The sequence below is a fragment of the Sturnus vulgaris genome, chromosome 6 (assembly GCF_052056855.1).
Source record: "Sturnus vulgaris isolate bStuVul1 chromosome 6, bStuVul1.hap1, whole genome shotgun sequence".
Lineage (NCBI taxonomy): Eukaryota > Metazoa > Chordata > Aves > Passeriformes > Sturnidae > Sturnus > Sturnus vulgaris.
The window spans coordinates 18,930,593-18,948,561 of NC_142248.1; the positions used below are offsets into that span (position 1 = coordinate 18,930,593).

The following is a 17,969-nucleotide window of genomic DNA, read 5'->3' on the forward strand; positions in this document are numbered from 1 at the left end:
AAAAAAAAAGCAAAGGGAAAGGAAAGCAAAAATAGAAAAAAGTAGCAACCAGACACAAATACATTTGCACATATAAAGCTCTTCTAATGAAAGCCAAATTGATTTGACATTCAGTGGCAGTTTGAAGCCAAAAAAAGCAAAGCAGCCTACAAAAGGCCCAGCTCATTGTTTATGGAGTGTCATACTTCATCATCTGTGAGACCAATAACAGTGATGGGAAGACCTTTAAAGCAGGGAGTTTGCACAGAATGGCTGTGTGGATACCACTGATGCCAGATGCAGTAGAATGATTGTGAGCTATTTCCTGAATTGAAATAATGTTTGTCAGATAAAGTAGATCTCTACAGATTATATCTTTGAGAATAGTATCTAGTATATTATTTAGTATTTAGTATAGTGTTAGAATTCTTGGTTGATTTGTCCTAGACAGACACAGCCACAATATTTATCCTATGATGTTTACTGATCATCAAACTGCCCTCAAGAAAAAAACATAGAAGAGAAAATATTACCTAATATGCAAAAGCAGCTTCCAGTACACAAAAATTAATCTCTTTATGAAAAAGAACTTAGCACAAAATCATGTAAATTAATGTAGGCACCCCTTCATCATGTTTATTTTCATTGCTTACTTTGCAAATATTTTTACAAACACAATTTAAAAAAATTTTCATTAAAGTAATGGACCCCTATTACAAGCAGACTGTAGAATATATTTCGTCCATCTCTGTTTTCAGTTAGAACACCTGGTGAGGAGTGACATGTTTATCAAATGTTGGTGAATGCCAACATGAATTAAATAAGCCTTCAAAAAAATGTGAGATAGTATAGACTTGTACAGGAAAGGATATGTGTGGAAAGCAGTCTCTCTCTTTCTGCCTTCTAGCTATGATCTCAATCTAGATATCACAATATTGATATTAAATTCTGATACTAATGTTTCTGTTTAGATTTCACTAGAAAATCTGTTTCTTTTTGGGCAAAAAATTCAGAAATTTCGTCCTCCTGAGTCGCAATTCTCTAATGACTCATTGAAGTACAAACTGACAGTGATCTCAAATTAGCAAGTCATTAATCGCATTTCACATATAGTACCAAGTGTGGCTTTATAACTCAAAAAGCACTGTCAAGGTGACCAAATTTACAATGGATGGCACAAATGTAGACAAAAAAAATAAGAGAGGAAGATACATGTGGGTAGATCTAAGTAAGTAAATGAAACATTTTTCTTTCATTGACTTTGAAAACAAAGATCAGTTTAAGTTTTTGGGGTGTGGAGGTATATGTGTGGGTCCATTCCGTTTGCTGTAAATTACTGAATCTGTGAGTTTATAAGCAAGACCACCTACCATAATAAATAGATCGGTAGGTCAAAATGTTTAAATATTTCTCAAAATCCAACATTATGTTTATATTAAGTATTGTACTCTGTGCCATATCAAGACAGTGTGCATTGGTTTTAAATTTATTTATGCAGATATAATTCCTGTGTAAGGTTTGCATTGTGAATCATATGATTTAGTTTCTTTTGTCATACTTTCAAAAATTATAAGATAAACTGGAATAAATTACAAATTTCAAAATTTGCTCTTTGATAGAACCTAGAGATTCAAGGCTGTATCTATTCTAGCAGAGTAGAATTCAGTTTGCAGAAGTGGGGCTGCTCTGTGTCAAACACACACAGGTTCAGCAGTCACTCTGAAGTCCTCCACTGATGGCAATTAATTCTAATAAATTGCACTCTACAATGCAGACAGCATAAGAAGCCCTTTGATAAGTGGATTTCACTTTATTTCAGGCTGTAAGTGTTCTCATGGATAATTGCGTTGGGGAAACAGTAAACAGGAAATCAGTTAGCGAAGACTGAAGAAATTCGTTGCTACCAAATTTTGTTAAAACATTTAAAATGTTACCTTTCAGGATTCAGTGTCAGAATTATAACACCACAGAAGTGAATTTACATTTTCCTTAGAGCTATTGTTTCACACTGTCTGAAGATTCAGGCTATGTCTTTCACTGCTGAGAAATGATGTATTTTATATCAAGCAATGTAAACTTTTATAAATTAGTGGAAACAAGAAGACATTTCACTTTAATGTTGCTAGTCAAGGTGAACCTCAGGCCCACATGTGCCATTATATTGACAAAATGTAAGAAGAAATCACATGATATTAACATGAAAATATATTATTTCCAAGAGATCACTGTACTAATTACCTGCTGTTCAGATTGGAATATTCTCTCCCCCGTTCTACACTCACAAAATCTAAAAGTACCTTGCATTTTAGTTTTGTATTTCCTTCAAAGTCTGTGAAAAGTAATAGTTTTTATTTGTACTCTTTCTGAAAAAGAGAGAACTAAATTAAATAGGATCAGTGTATAAACTTCTGCATTATATTAAAAAGAAATATATTAAGAATATATTAAGAAATAAATTACAATGTATTGTTTATATTAGTTACAGACAAGATTTTTTTCACTTAAACACTCTCTTCTTTGTATGCTATATCAAGACTGAATAGTCCTTGTGGAAAACATTCATAAGCTATCTTACTGTGAAGAAGAGTCAATATTTTAAATTTCTAGTCTGGTTATGGAAAATTTATATGACAAAAAGTAACACTGACAAAACAATTTTTCATATGGATTTCTTCTACCAGAAAATTGGTGCCATTAAACTGGAAAACTGTTCTCAACTAGTAGATTTAGGAACTGCTTAGTTCATAAAGGACAACTGATTTGGATGTGTAATTACCACGTATGAAACAGCTGTTTCATCTAGCAAAAAAAACTGAGCAAGTCACTTAAAGCTAAAGATAGACTAAGAAATAAAGATTTTAGTTTTAAATTGTTTTTCTGGCACTGAAGGTGATCAACTCCTCGAACAAATTAACTCAGCAATGTACAATGTACACTGCCTGTATTATCTGAAACAGAAATAGATTTTTTTTCCCTTAAAGATCTATTTGACTAATCCAAAGCTGATACAAAATTTGTTGCCTGAGATAAAATGTGGGAACTTCCCTTCTCTGATAACTCATATTAAGTGTGTAACTTTGCATGCACTTCCTTGCCCGTAGGGTTGGGATGGTTCAGATAGACGGCTCCTGAGTGGTGCCTGACACAAGTTATTTGGCTCAGGGAAAAAGATATTAGATAAAGTTTTGTGCTTGAGTTTTATGTAGTTCTAATATTCAGGTCAACCTAGGAATTCTTCTAAAGTTTTTATTAGAACCTGTAGGACATATAAGTATACACAAGGAACAGAATGAAATCCTACAGGAGTGAAAATGTTCCTCAAGTGGGAATTCCAAAAGTGGTAATTTAGAATTTAGCTCCTTGACATAGTCAGTCTTATCTGCAGTATTGTAGCAAAAAAATGTTAACTGCATTCTTTTTACTTCCAGTGACTACAATCTGTTTACTTATATTCTACACAGCCAAGTCTATCTGTACCATATTTTATTCTATTTATCTTGCTTAAGCCTGGTAAATTCAGCCTGCTACTGCTTTCACAGCTCAGTATAGTCACTAAGTGTGCTATGGCAGTACTGCACACATTCTGAAGAAGACTGGGATAAGCAGGTATACTGAAAGCCTCACTGATGCAGATAATCTTTATGGCATGGATGGAAAAAAGATGGCATTAAAAAATCGAGGCAAGATTTATCCTTAGGTAACTAAGAGTATTGAAGGTGGGCTTGTAAACAAGGCAAGTTGAATACAGAGACTAAGATAAAAACAAGCAGTTACATATATTTTCAGTAGAAACCTTCAGTGAAAAAAGAAAAATTAAAGCAAGTGTGACTAGTGACTACAAGCTCTATTCCTTAGAGACTGGCTTTTTTTAAGTAGAAAATTTTCTTTTGCTTGGGAATCCAGTAAGAAATTATTTGAAGAGGAAGGAAAGAAAGACAAGAAGAGTTATCCTGGAAAAAAAAAAAACAAAATGCAAGCCTCTCTTCCTTGTTTTTCTTACCACTCTGTATGCCACTCTCTTGTTGCAGTGAGCTGTTTGGAGGCTTAAACAGCTCCACAGACAGAAAACCTTCAGTCATGCCAAACCCTTCATTTTAAAGCTGAGTTCCTTAACTAAACCTAGGCTTAGCTCCTTGAACAAAACTACAGGAGGCATCAAGTTGTCTTCTATATGTCTTTAAGGCCACCAGCTCACTCCAAAGGCTCTAAGCAGTGATACCAGTTCTAATTGTGCAGCTGGAAATGACTGGAGGACAAACTGTGCTGCAGCAACTTGCAAAAGTTGAAAACGAGTTGAAAATTACTTCCTGAGAAGTCACTTTGCACAAAGTTCACATGACATCTGTATCCAAGAGATCCCAGACACAATTCATGCATCATTACAAGCCTATCAGTTTTTTGAATGGAAATGCATGTACCTATACTGTAACACATAGATCTTCTGTGCAGACTTTCACTAACAGAAAGTGGTTTGTGTAAGTATCTCCAAAACGATGGTTTTAACCTGATACCTTAAGGTGTTTAACGACAATGTAAGAACTGAATGCAGTTCAGTGGCTATTCTTGTACTTCAGAGTGGAAATCTAACATATGCTCTGAAAGATTTCATATTTATGGACATGTTGGAAGCTGGATAAATGTGGCTGAGTAAAATAAAAAATGGGGAAAATCAATTAAGAAAATGGGAGAAAAAGAATTTCATTTCAAAATTATTAATTACATGCCATCTTTTGAGTATTGCAGAATTTTTCTTGTTCTGAAAACAAAGTGATTTTTATTTGGCCATCATGATGAGCATGACTATTAGAAAAAAAAAAAAAAAATCTTAAAACCAGACATGTCAAATCCCTTTTCGTAAGGCAGCATGGAAAACTTTGCATTTTGTGTATTAAAGAACGACTACGCAAATTGTTAAAATGCCTTCTGGTGAGATGGCCAAACTATAATAAAAATAATATCTATATGAAAATATTCATATTCCTCCAACTGTAGGGATCACTGAGAACAGACATTTTATTCCTGGGCCTGCCTGTGCAAAGATAAGTAGTATTCTTGGATCTATGAAACCCCAAAACATAAAACAGAGAGAAAACAACTCTGCACTGTTACCCAAATCTACTTCTTGTATTTCAGCAGCAGCAGTTACTAGTCAGCAACTGGGTTTTAGTAAGTTATCTCATTGCAAAACAAAAGAAAACAAAAAAGAAAAAACAAAAGAAATAAACAAAACCCCACAAAACAAAACAAACAACAAAACAAGACAAAAACCCCACAAACAAACGAACAAGAACCCACACACAAATAAGTACAAACTAAATGAAGCAAGTTTTGGTGCTAAAAAAAGTAGATCAGTACGATTTTACTTGACACCACTCTTCCCCAGCTTCCATTGCTTTATTCCAGCCCCTGAAGTTAGAGGATAGATATGTGGCAAGAGACTGGTTCAGTAAAAAGATGTTTTCTTATGCAACTCTTATTTTATTGTAGAAATACACCAAACAACTAAAATAGAAAATAAAGCCGTTTTACAGGAGCTACTGTATAAGAAAGCATATCTTTATTTTCCACATATTATGCGAAAGGAAATTGAGTGCTTTTTGGTCAGCTCTGAAATACCATTTGTAAATGGTTCATTGAGATTTCTTTCCCCTCTAACTTATTCCAAGTTTGGTTTGTTTACGAAAATAGATTTGATCAGGTAATCAGAGTGTAGAGGTAGTGGTTATTCAGCAATATTGAGCAGGTTTTATTCACTTTTATACTTCATTGCATTTTCTCTCTTGGAAACTCATTTACATAGTCTCCGTATGGTCATTTCACAGTAACTGTTTCTGACTCTGAGTGTGCTGGCTAATAATTACCCTAAGCTATCTGAGAATACACAAGTACATAGTCAATATACAGTTATTTCTTAATACTCAAACTCTAGATTGAAAGCCCTTTAACTAGTCCAATATTACAAAATGTCAAGCTGTTTACCAAAAACAAGGACTGTGCGTTTGCTTCTCAGCTCCTGCAGTGAAGTTGAAAATGCCAGAGTTTACTTAAAGCAGGGGAGAAAAAGAACTCCCATTCATCTATGCTTGATCCTATGGCTGTTGAGAGTGACTATTACCTTTTGTCATTGATTTCAATGGGGATTGAATTTGACTCTCTCATCTTTTTCATGCCTCTGCATTTCTGGACAGTATTACACAATAATACTTTCTGCAGATGAGATTCTGCTTTATTTCTTCATCTATTGATTCAGTTTAGGTTTCCCATCATCTTTTATATAGAGCCATGATGTCTGTGTATCTGAACATATAATTTAACTAGAAAAGTAAGAGAGGAAACAAGAATTTTCCCTTGGAAGTTCTGTAGACCAAAACCTGCAAGTACTTTTACCACAGCATCCCAGCTTCCCTGAGCTTAGGTTACTGCTTTACAGCATTACTGTGGCTTATCCTAAGACTTCTTCTTTTAATCAGAATAGAGTTTGAAGTAAATGGCTATGGAAAGGGTCAAAGGCAAATTATGAAACGCAGGACTTTCCTCCTCTTCCTCCTTAGCAATTGAATTTAAAAATGCCAATAACGTTAATAATCAATTACAGGGTATTAAATTATATAAGGTTTTAGAATTTGGCAGAAGAGATAAAAAAATTCTGAATGGGGATGAAAGAAAACACAGAAAAGCTTATATAAACTGCAGGGGAAAAAATCCTTGTTTGATATTTTACAGAATACACAGAAATAACATTTGGATAATCATTAAATAATACTGTGAAAGTCTACTGTGCAAACAAGGAGTTTCTCAGGGTTGTGTATGTGTGTGCTATTTAATTGTTTTGGATTTTTGGTTGAGATTTCTTTTCAAAAAGAATGATGTGCTCTAAAAAGAGGACAAGCTTGGTTCAGTTATAGCTTTCATATAATTACGACAAACTAATGCAAATTAGACTGTAGGTCTGCTCAATGTACATTTCTGTGCTTGCCAAATTATGTTTGGCAGTGTGGTCAAGCAATAACAGATGCACACTGTGCCTAGTTTTCTCGGGCTGTTCAATAATTAGGAGGGCCATGTATTATAATAAACCACATCCCCTTGGCTGAGATTTGGATGCAAATTGCACACTAATTCACTTCCAAGTTTTTGGAAGCATACCAAAAGACATGAAAATTAGGGAAATATACTATTTACTTCATGAAATGTGTTTAAAACTAAATAAAGCTCATTTGTAAGCAATGTTCATCTATTCCATCCTTGTAAAAAAATTAACAATGAGTTCCCTTTCCTTCACACTATTTAGTTCAGCAGCTAATGTGACACCTCTGCAATGTTCATGGCATCTCTATTATTCTTGCACTGAGAGAGTACAATATAAAAGACAGTTACTCTGCTTTGTATTTCTCTAAGGTATTGCTGAGGTTGAGTGGATAATATCAGTTCAATGAAAGACTTGAATCACACTGTAATCCAAATTCTTTGCGATCAGTTGAGTTGTAACGGCATGCTGTTTATAGCAGAAAATTCGTCTTTTAAGCAGACTGAAGATTCTTTACCCTTAGCTATTATACAAAGATTGAATGGAGAGATTTAATTAAAAAATAATACTTAATGAGGGAAATTCTAAGAAATCCAGCAACGTAATGTAGTTAGATGTAACTACATCAGTCTCTAAATTATGAAGGAACAGAAAATTAAAACAATTGAAATTATTGCTACACATATTAGCAGGTAGTTAGGTTTTCCTGGAAATCATTTAGCAGTGAGCTGTCTTGCAGTAACAGTTAACACACTTTAACAGAGAAATATAATGCAACCTAAAAGTGGTGTAATAGGAGATATATCTCCTGTGTTTATTGTCTACTAATTGTAATGTGATTGCACCAAAGAGGAATAAAACTCTTATCTCTATATGCTCTAGACAAACACAGAAAAATGGCAGATATCAGAACCCTCTCCTGCAGTATTATTTTAATTTTTATTTTGTTTATTTTAAGAAGTGGCATCATGGAACATAATTCTGTAAATATGACAACTATTTTAAATTTTCCAGTGATGTTAAAGCAGTTCTTCGCAAGAAAACAATAAGGCAAAGCACTGCTTGCCAGAAATATAAAAACTACTTTCAATATATACTGTACTGACACTACAATTTTAGTGACTACATTGTATTTTTGACATGTGTGACCTAATTGTAAACTAATCCACATGGAAATCAGCAAAAAATCTCTATAGGAAAGCATAAGTCAGTAAATTACTGAAGTCTTAACTATTAAAAATTTGATAATACAGGAATACAGGCATAACAGGCATAATACAGGAGGCAAGTGTCCTATGATTAAGGTTGGCTTAGAAGGATAAATCAATGCTGTGACACATAACTATGGCTGGACTGTTATGTACCTCAGGTTTACAGTTTTATAGTAGGTGTATTTCAGGTGTTTCTTGGGTGTTTATCCTATTTAGTGGTTGTTGATATTGCAGCTATATAATCATAGACTAACAGAACAGCAACAAAATTCTTGTTTCCAGCATGATGAATACAGAGTTAACTACACAAAACAGTTTTGGCAAAAGTATTGCTCATTCTGTATGTTGAATTTGAAAACAGGATAAAGACTAAATGTGATAAAGCAGTTGAAATTGTAAATTCATTTGCATCATTTACATTAAGGAACTATGAAGAGCTTTACGTAAATTCTGCAAAAAAATCTGGTTGAAAAACTGAGCAGCAGATAAGCCTCAAGACAGATAAGACCCCCCCTAAAAACACATTAGTGGAAACGGTCTAAAGTATTTATACATAATGATGTCTTCTGAATTAGTTGTAACCTCTCAGGAAAAAAAGGATCCAGGCATTACTGTAGACAGCTCAATGAAGAGACTTGTTCAGTGGTGATTAAAAAAGCAAATAAGATGTTAAATTGTGTTAAGAAGGGACTAGAGAATAGAAAAGAGAAGATTACAATTGCATTATATAAATCGATGGCACATTGATTACTGTATTCAGTTAGACATCTTATTTTAAAAAGACACAAATGAGAAGGTGAAATGAAGTACAATGAAAATGACAAAGGTGTTACTTTCAAAGTCACTAAATCATGTCAGCCTCTCCAGAAGCAGAAGGGGCTAAATGGAAAATGTTAATCCCAATTTGATACAACCACCCCAAGAAAGCTAATCCTTTTTCTAACACTTATCAGATGCAAACCATCTCATTTTTTAACATTTATGAGAGAGTGCTTCAGCATGCTGCCAGTATCAGATTCAGGAAAATACAGTGATGGTGTAGAGACATTTTTGGACTCCAGTCATTCTGTTGTGTGTATATTCATTATAGATGCAAAGTATGTGTAAATCCAACTCATCACTTGAGAAATAATGTAATTTCCATTTTTTATTGAAAAATCTTTCTCTGGAATTAGTTTTTTCACGTAAACTTTTGGGTGTGCCTAGCTTACCACATTTTCTTGCAAAGGGGCATTAGGGGTAGAGCCTGATACTTTGGGGACTTAGGGGTGGGGGAAATTATTAGTCCTTAGTTAAGGTTTTTGCTATTATTTTTATAGAAACAAATTAACTAAGGTTAGATAGGCTTTATTAACAATTACTTTATTTTTGTGGAGTGATGAGGATCATCACTTGCTTGAACTGTTAAAGACAACAGGACATATATGTAGTAGCTTCCTAGACTTGGAGAAGACATCTGAAAACATCAAGTTTGTGCATATCTCTGTCTGGAAAAACAATATGTGTGCATGTTAAACATTGAAAATAGTCCAAGAGCTGCCATTAATTTGAATTGATCTGAAATCATTATCTAGAACTGCCAGGGAGCTGAAAAATGAGTTATTTCTGCAACACTTGTCTGAGATACTCCATATCTTTTGAGGAATGTACAAGAATGTCATTGTCATCACTGCTGATAACTTCAATGGTACATTAATCCATTAAATATGAAAGAAATAACTCAGAAATTACTTTGGGAATATACCCATATCCAGCTATGCTCCTTAATACTTGTGTTCATGTAATGAACAACACATGAAGCCTCTCTGGAGTGTTATTCAGTGGAAAAATCTCATAAGAACTTTAAATAAATTTACCTCAAGTTGTGTAAACCCATTTAATGAGAAATGTCTAAAAAAAATCAGAAGGGTGAAGACCAAACACATTGTCAATTGTCTTGGTCTTGCCAACTATGTTCCTTCAGCAGCTGACAGCTTTTGTGACTTTTATTCAGTCTATTTTACTAGAGGCAATAGAATTATACTGGCATGTATTGCATATCTATTAGGTGGCTTCCTGCCCTTAAAGTTCAATGATCCCTGCAGATTCCTAAGAGTCATTACTCCTACATTCCTTACCAAAATGTTCCTAGAATAACATCACCTCTACTTAAGTGCCAAGTGAAAGGCAAGATAAATAAATTAATTTTTGTACATTTGATTCATTGCATGATATGTTGACACCATTATATTGATCATTATGACTTATTATTTTCCTTATCAGAGTCTCCCTCAATAGCTCGGGAAATTATACAGAATTGAAACGGGGCAATAATTTTTAGTGAATTGATGATAAGAAATCTTTTCAAAATTCATAGCCTTCAAATTTTTAAAAGACAGAAGAGAACATTTATTTTCAAGTATTTTCTGTTGAAAATAAATTTCCCAATTAGTCCACTGAAAATTTTGAGTGGTTTGATGAAAATATTTAGATATGTTTTATATTATTATTATTAGCATATTATTAGCATGCATATGTATCTTTTTCTTTGCTTTCCAGTAAATTTCTTTCAAAACTAGAGCTCTAATTTGCAAAGGTAGGCAGTTGAGATGCTGAAATACCTCCAGAGATGTGACAACAAATCTCAGCCAAATCAAGGCAAAAAAAAAAAAAAAAAAAAAAAAAAAAAAAAAAAAAAAAAAAAAAAAAATCTGTTTTCTGCTCCAGAATAATATTTTGTGAAAACCGTCTGTAGATTGCTCTGTTTTCACCAGTCATTTTAAAATTCTTTTTTAAAATACATTGGAAAGCTCAGTATTATTATTTGCTAAGATGGTGGAGAGTATGCTTTGTTCAAACCTAGGAATGCTCTAATGGCTCATATAATGGCTAAGGATAAATTGCTCTCTTCCAAGACTTGATGTCAGCAGTGTGATCTCCTTCAACTCAGAAAAAAAGATCAATTCTACCCATTTCTGCCATACACTTGGTGAATATTGTAGCAAATAATCTACCTGGGATGGGATGGAAAAAAGATAGTACTTCACTCCTACCTAAGTGTTATTTCATGTTTCCTCTGTGAAAAAGACTAGTTTCAGGAGCAGATTTAGGGTAATGAATATTATTGTCCTAGATCATCTCCTTGAAACATAAAAACATTAACCCCCGGAGACTTAAGAGGGATATCTCTTTTCAGTATTTCCCACAACCTATTTTCAGTGACTTTTGGTCTATGCTATATTTTCATAGATCCCATTACCATCTTTCTCTCCCCACAGACTTCCTGCAGGGAACTGAATCACCTGCAATAAGTGCAATTCCAATAAGTGGCTGATCTGGTACTGCAACAGCCAGCCAATGCTTTGATGCCCAAAAGTGTTTTGCAGTAAAGTTTTATAGGATTTTGAAAATCTTTGCAATTTTCAAGAAGTGGGGTAAAACTATCTCAGAAGTGCTTACAAAAGCTGAGGACACTTTTGTTAACTGAGCTGCATTTTGGCATTGTTCCAAGTGCACGGCAGACTCACTAAAAAAAAATATTGCATCATAAAATAGACTGTGTAACAGAGTCTTAGCTTGGAATATACCTGAGAACATGAGGTCAGCCTGTGATTGTTATCTCATTAAGATTTTAAAAATCCAAACAACTAAAAACCCCAACCTAGCACAGGGTTAATTTAAAACTAAGAAGAATCTACTTCAGGCAGTAATGTTTTTTAAACCTTCCTTTATAAATTTTGCTTATCAAGGAGTGCCCTTCTGGTATATCAACTGAGCCAAGACTGAGTTCTCAAATACTATGATGGCTTCTGTTAATTAGATAGTTTATCTGTGATGAGTTGTTGACACTGAGATGATTTGTGTTAAATAATTTTAAAATATTCTGTGGGGCACTAACTTAGATGCATTGTTTGTTCATATTCCAGGCCCCAGCTTCAATCTTTTTTACAGTCTTCGACAGAAATGAAGTTGATGCTTCAGCAAACTTCTTTAAGTCAGAGCAAGTAACATTGCAAATATATTTTTGATTAACTGGAATTCTCTGCAATTTTTATTTCTTTTTGTAAAATGAGCTCTAGTTTAATACCATAACATGTGAAGAGTATTTTTGTAATATTTAAATACATGAAATTTTGCTAGCTTATAATTTCTTAAATATTTCTTTTTAATGTTTTCCCTCTCATAAATCCATCTACAGTCCCCCAGTTAGGGGTAAAATGCAGGAAAGGCTGGCAGAACATGGAACTTCTTTCTACTAGGGTGCTATAGTTTTCTAAATGTTCTATATTTTTGTAAGCTTTACTTTCATGGGAAAGATGGATAAGCTGAATTTTAATTGTAATGCACACTATTTATCACAAAAATCCATGCAGTGTGCTTCAGTGATGCTTAGTAAATATTACACTGTTTGAAATGAAAAAAAAAATAAGGCTCCATGTAGATGAACCAAAGGAAAATGCTTACAGGTAGCAAGATACTCTGGCACCATAATAATAGCAGAACATCCTTATTTGTTCTTTTTCTTCTACTCCATAAATTAGGTCTCATTGCCAATCTTGCTTCTCATACCTTGCAACCTTCCCATTTTTCTCTATTCTTTCCTTCCTATTTCCCCTTTCAACAAAAATTATACCCTTCTTTCTGACTGTTTTTATCCACTTTTCTCTTGTTTGCCTTTACTCTCCAGTCTATAAAGTCCCAAATGCTCCCTTTTCCTTCTCAACGCCCCATCCTTCCTGAGTGGGAGTGCTGCCCATGCCGCGATAACACCTCAGACTCTGTTGTGATCTCCATTCTGCATTTGCACATGGATACAGTCCCCTAATTGAGAGACTTTTTTTTTTTTTTATTAAAAGCATTAGACATTTATATGTAGGAATAACACTTGCAGAGACATTCTCTAGGTTAAAAGTTAAAAGGGATGTCAATCATCATACTTCAGAACATAAACAGATTGCCAGCGTGGGTTGAAAAGGAATTTTCCCCACATAAAATCATAGAAGTTTGCAATAGAAAAGAACTAATAGGTCAACTAATCTACCTACCTGCCAATTCAAGCTTTTCCCCCAACATGTATTTTGCTGTTCCTTTGGCCTCTCAAAAATCTCAAGCAATTGGACTGTTAATGTTTCCCTGTAGAAAGTACACAGTTGTTTAGTGCAACTAGTTTGCTGCCCAGAATTTTTCAGGTAGACAGTCTAAACTTTCTCTTATTACTTTTATCCCTTCATGCCACTTCCATTTACCATATTAAATAACCTTTCTCTCCTGACTGTTTTTACACGTTTCCATTATATATATATTGGTACCATGGCCTGGTTGATGGCTCCTACCTAATCTATGACATGCCTTTAGCTAAATAAAAAATTCTTTTCAGTTTCACTTCTGCTTAAAATTATACTCCTATAAATACAATGCATATGAGAAGAACCACCTCCACAATGACTGCAAGCAAACTAGAGCTTCTGAATATATAAACAAACATACATACATAGATTTGTCAACAAGCATACCAACACTATACGTGGAAATGCAAAATGAACGCACAACCAACTGTAATTTCTTGTAAGACAGCTCTTTCAGCTACATGAACTATTCTGTGGTACTCTTTTCTGTCCTGGAATTCTTTGTTCAGGAAGGAAGATAGTTTTCCAAGCAAGATATCTGTATCTTCAGTAGTTAGAAAAACATAAATGTTTGGGGATTCAGAAACAAAGACTTGTCAATAATATAAAAAATTCAGAGAGAAGCTTTAGAGCTGGACAGGTTAAAAAGGTAAAAGAGTGCTGTCCCTTCCTGAGCCACTTATAAATCATCCCACAGATGATTCAGTCAAAATCAGTCAAACCAGAATTCTCTACCATGTTTTAAAATCCTTACATCCTAGCCTATAAACAGCAAGAAGAAAATTCACAGGTAACCCAAACAGGCAGAGGAATACTTTGCCTGTGTCCTAAAAGAGACACACTCTTGCAGATGTGACAGAGGACAGAGTGAGAAAGAACCACACTGCTGCTCAAATGTACCATGTGAATTTTCTGTTACCTGTGGGATTAGTAACATGCCAGAAGAATGAACAGGAAGGCATAATCTTCTTGTATTCTGTACTGTTACAGCATTTAGGAGTCAGAAAACCAACAGAGAGAATGTCTACTTTTGCCACAAACAGATTTCAACTACTATCTCCAGTTTCTGTTTTCCAAGACAAACAACTGTCCATTCTTTGAAACCTCCTATCATCATTTTGCTAGAGCTATGGCTTTTGTATACCTAAGGCTTTACTATGGAGATATTTTGAAAGTCTTGAGGCCAAACTCTAGGCAGGTGCTATCAGATGAAAGTGGATAGTGACCTTTGCTGCACTGCCTAGCCCTCATGACACTTTCAAACTTCATTGACCTAAGGACATCAGAGATCTAGGCTGTTCACATAGCAAACACAGATCTCAGTGGTCCTCCTGTAAAAGAATGTTGAAAAGTACAATATAGAACTTTCTGGTTTAGGTCAATTTCCATTACAATTCTAACAAGCAAGTAGATAATATATTTAAAATGCAGGTGACGAAATGGTTACTATAAAGTTGTTATAAAGTATCCTAACTAGAAACATTTCTGTAACTGTTTTTATATTTCTTTACATCCTTTACAGATTAGTGTAAACACAATTAATTAATCATGAAAAGCAACTCCTGCAGAGTAGAAGCAGGATTTCAGCTTCCAAAGCAACTTCCCTGCCAGACCTGAAAAATCTTATTCATTGTCAAGCAGTGTCACTCTTCTTAGCCAGCCTTTGATACCATGAGGTGCAGCAACCAAGAACTGCAGCAGTCTGCCTGCTTTTTGACATGGATACAGGATTGAAATATACTGGGCTATTTGCACCATCTGGTACATGCATTTCAGTTGAATGAAAGCAGATGAACTCCTGGGCACTTTGGTGATGAAACACCAGGAGAAAAAGAAACAAAACCCAAGAGATGCAAAAGTGCTAGAGAGGAAAAGAAGCTGAATTGATCTCATTTCTGGACTACAGAAGGTCGGTCATCTTCTAGGCTTCCTCACACTTGACACGGGACTACATGTTTGACTCCGTGCATGTTTGGAGTGGGAGTGCGTTAGATTAAGCAGACTGTCCTAATGATTCCTTTTAGTTTTTAAATCTAGGGATCTATAAATATGTATATATCAATGTTGCTGTGACTATGATTTGCAGCTGTCAATCAGTTTGCTTTTTATGGCTGTAAAATTTCATTTCACTAGGGTTTTTTGTATAGTCTTCTGAAAAGAATAAAAGTCTACTCCACATCTCCACATTTTAGACAGAAGAGTAATGCATGATTAACAGTATGCTGAGAGGTGTCACATTCACATTAACACTGATGTGTGAACCAGTGGTCAAATGGCAGATTACATGTCTGTCACAACACATCAGGGCAGTGTTCCAGTCTGCCAGCTTTACCCTGCCCAGCTTCTTCAAACAAAGAGTTCTTCTGAAAAATGTAGCACAAAAAAGAATGTTGAGCCTTTGGGGGAAAAAGAAGTCTGTCTCACGGTCAAGCTTTTTGAAGACTTAGTAACATCAAATGGCAGCAGGGGTTACTCACAGTCACATAACCTTGCAGGTTCATGGATCTCTATAGCACAAATGGTGCATATGTGGCCTTATCAAAGATTTTCTGCATGATAACTGAATTACTGAAAAAGTACTACGGCTGGCATATTTCGATTTCGAGAAAGGATGCCAATTCTATCAAGGCTAGAAAAACTCTGACCCAGTTCCAAGAGAAAAAGCAAGTTTTTGGAATATCATTTGAAGCAAGAAGTTCCAGTTCATTGAAAATGTCATGAAAAGTGCCCTTCTCCTTTTGTCTTAAGGACAGAATTTTATTTTTAAGTGGATAATTAACTCGCTGCTTGACTTCTTATGTAGCAAATAGTCACACGTGGAACTGAAGTGACTTTTAGAGGGTAATGATGTCTGAAGCAAAAACATATAATGAAACAGAACACTTTTTTTAATCCCTTAGGATGTTTACGTATATTAAAAGCAAAATTTTAGACAATCATTTTATTATTGCTTGTGAGCTCAAAAATTCTATCTCAGGGTTGAAAAATACTTTCCAGGGGGTTGTGAATATCGTGCTCACTTGGACTTCTTAAATACTTTAAGTCTCAAAAGATCTGCTGAATTTTCCTGGAAGAAAAATTGCTGTTCCAGCAGTACTGTCACTGAAATGAAAGTACAAATCGGAAGATATAAAGGCTAACATGCTCAAAACACTTAAATAACATAACAGTTAAGTTCTATTTTCAAGAACACCCAGGTTACATGGATCTCTCCAATATAAAAACATGTCTGATGAAGAATATTATCTAAATATTATACTAGCAAATTGTTGGCATATGAGCCAGTTATTTGGACTCAGTCCAAAATGAATAGTTGAGTATTGTCTTGGCTCATGTCTTAAATTTTAATGTATGTTTACTATATATAATGGACTTGACAATAACCTCTTACAACATTTTAAACATTGACTTAGTAAAAATCACTCCTGATTTACACAAAAACATGAACTGGAAGATAGAATCAATGGAGAGACAGGAAATGGAAACACACACACACACGTATACACACACACACACACACGTATACACACACACACATATATATATGCATAAATTGTGCATTCTTCCATATACTATGTATGCTTAGTATAACCTCTTTATATAATAATATAGAATACATATTCTACATTTCATAAATTATTGCATATTAATACACAGAAATATGCAATTTCTTAAATGAAAAATTATTTGGATTTTTACACTGATTTTGGATGCATTTGTACACATTTCCAAACAAGTTATCACCAAATTCCGTCCTTTGTATGATCATACAGCTTTTACTAAAATCTTCTTCTCTGCTCCCAATTTAAAATATTGAAAATACCGACACAGTTGCCAAGGTCTATGAATTTATATAGTACATACACATTTCTTTTAAAACTACTATATTACAGTGATAAGAAGGATTTTTTCTAATTTTCCCCTTTATAACCCTCTGCTTTGTTAGTGAAATGAAGTTAAACAACATTCACATGAGCCACAATTCAGTTTGTCAGGCTTGGCTTCCTTTCATCGCTTTTTTTCTTCCAGACACTATGAACCTGCTGCTACTCTCATAAGATTTAAAGTTTATTTCTGTACACATTTTGCTTCTCATTTCTGTATGAATGGCTTCTATGTCTTGAGGAATAGAAATGTTATTTTCTGTGGCTCGAATTTAGACTTCTCATGAAAAACACAGTTGTGGCATGTTATAAGGAGGAAGAGAACCAAGAGGGTCTGAATTCCACCTTTACCTATCATCTTTTGAATTCACTTGCAGTCCCGTAAACAGTTATTCTTAAACAAAGGTCTCATTGTATGTTACAGAACTATACATAAAAAGTAACTAGAGTTGTGCAGCACAGCATGGTGTTATAGATGACACTGCTATATAACATTTTATGTACAGAAAGCAGATAAAAACTGTGCACAACATAAATGATATTCAATGATATACATTAATTTTATTCTCTTATTCAAAGACAGACAAACTTAATGAAATGTTTTTTAAGTTCTCATAAATGCACACTTGAGAAATGTAAAAGAACTGTTAGAAAATTGTCTAATATTACTCTAGTGGGGAGACAAAGCTATGAAAAAAATTCTCCACTCCAATAGAAGAAGGTTTAAGAAGTACAGTGAAAAAATGTAAATTGTCCCAAAAGA

At 34.3% G+C, this 17,969-nt stretch overlaps 1 long non-coding RNA gene across 21 annotated transcripts in view; it reads right to left on the bottom strand.

Moving 5' to 3' along the window:
* Positions 1-17,969, bottom strand: part of LOC106861509 (uncharacterized) — a 228,744-nt gene that overhangs the window by 193,841 nt on the left and 16,934 nt on the right. For 17 of the 21 annotated variants that reach the window (XR_015804530.1, XR_015804519.1, XR_015804525.1 and 14 more), the window contains exon 4: positions 13,242-13,329. The exons of the other annotated variants lie outside the window; for them this stretch is intronic. This is a non-coding gene — a long non-coding RNA (uncharacterized LOC106861509). The remainder of the gene's footprint in view (positions 1-13,241; positions 13,330-17,969) is intronic. 21 annotated transcript variants of the gene reach the window in all.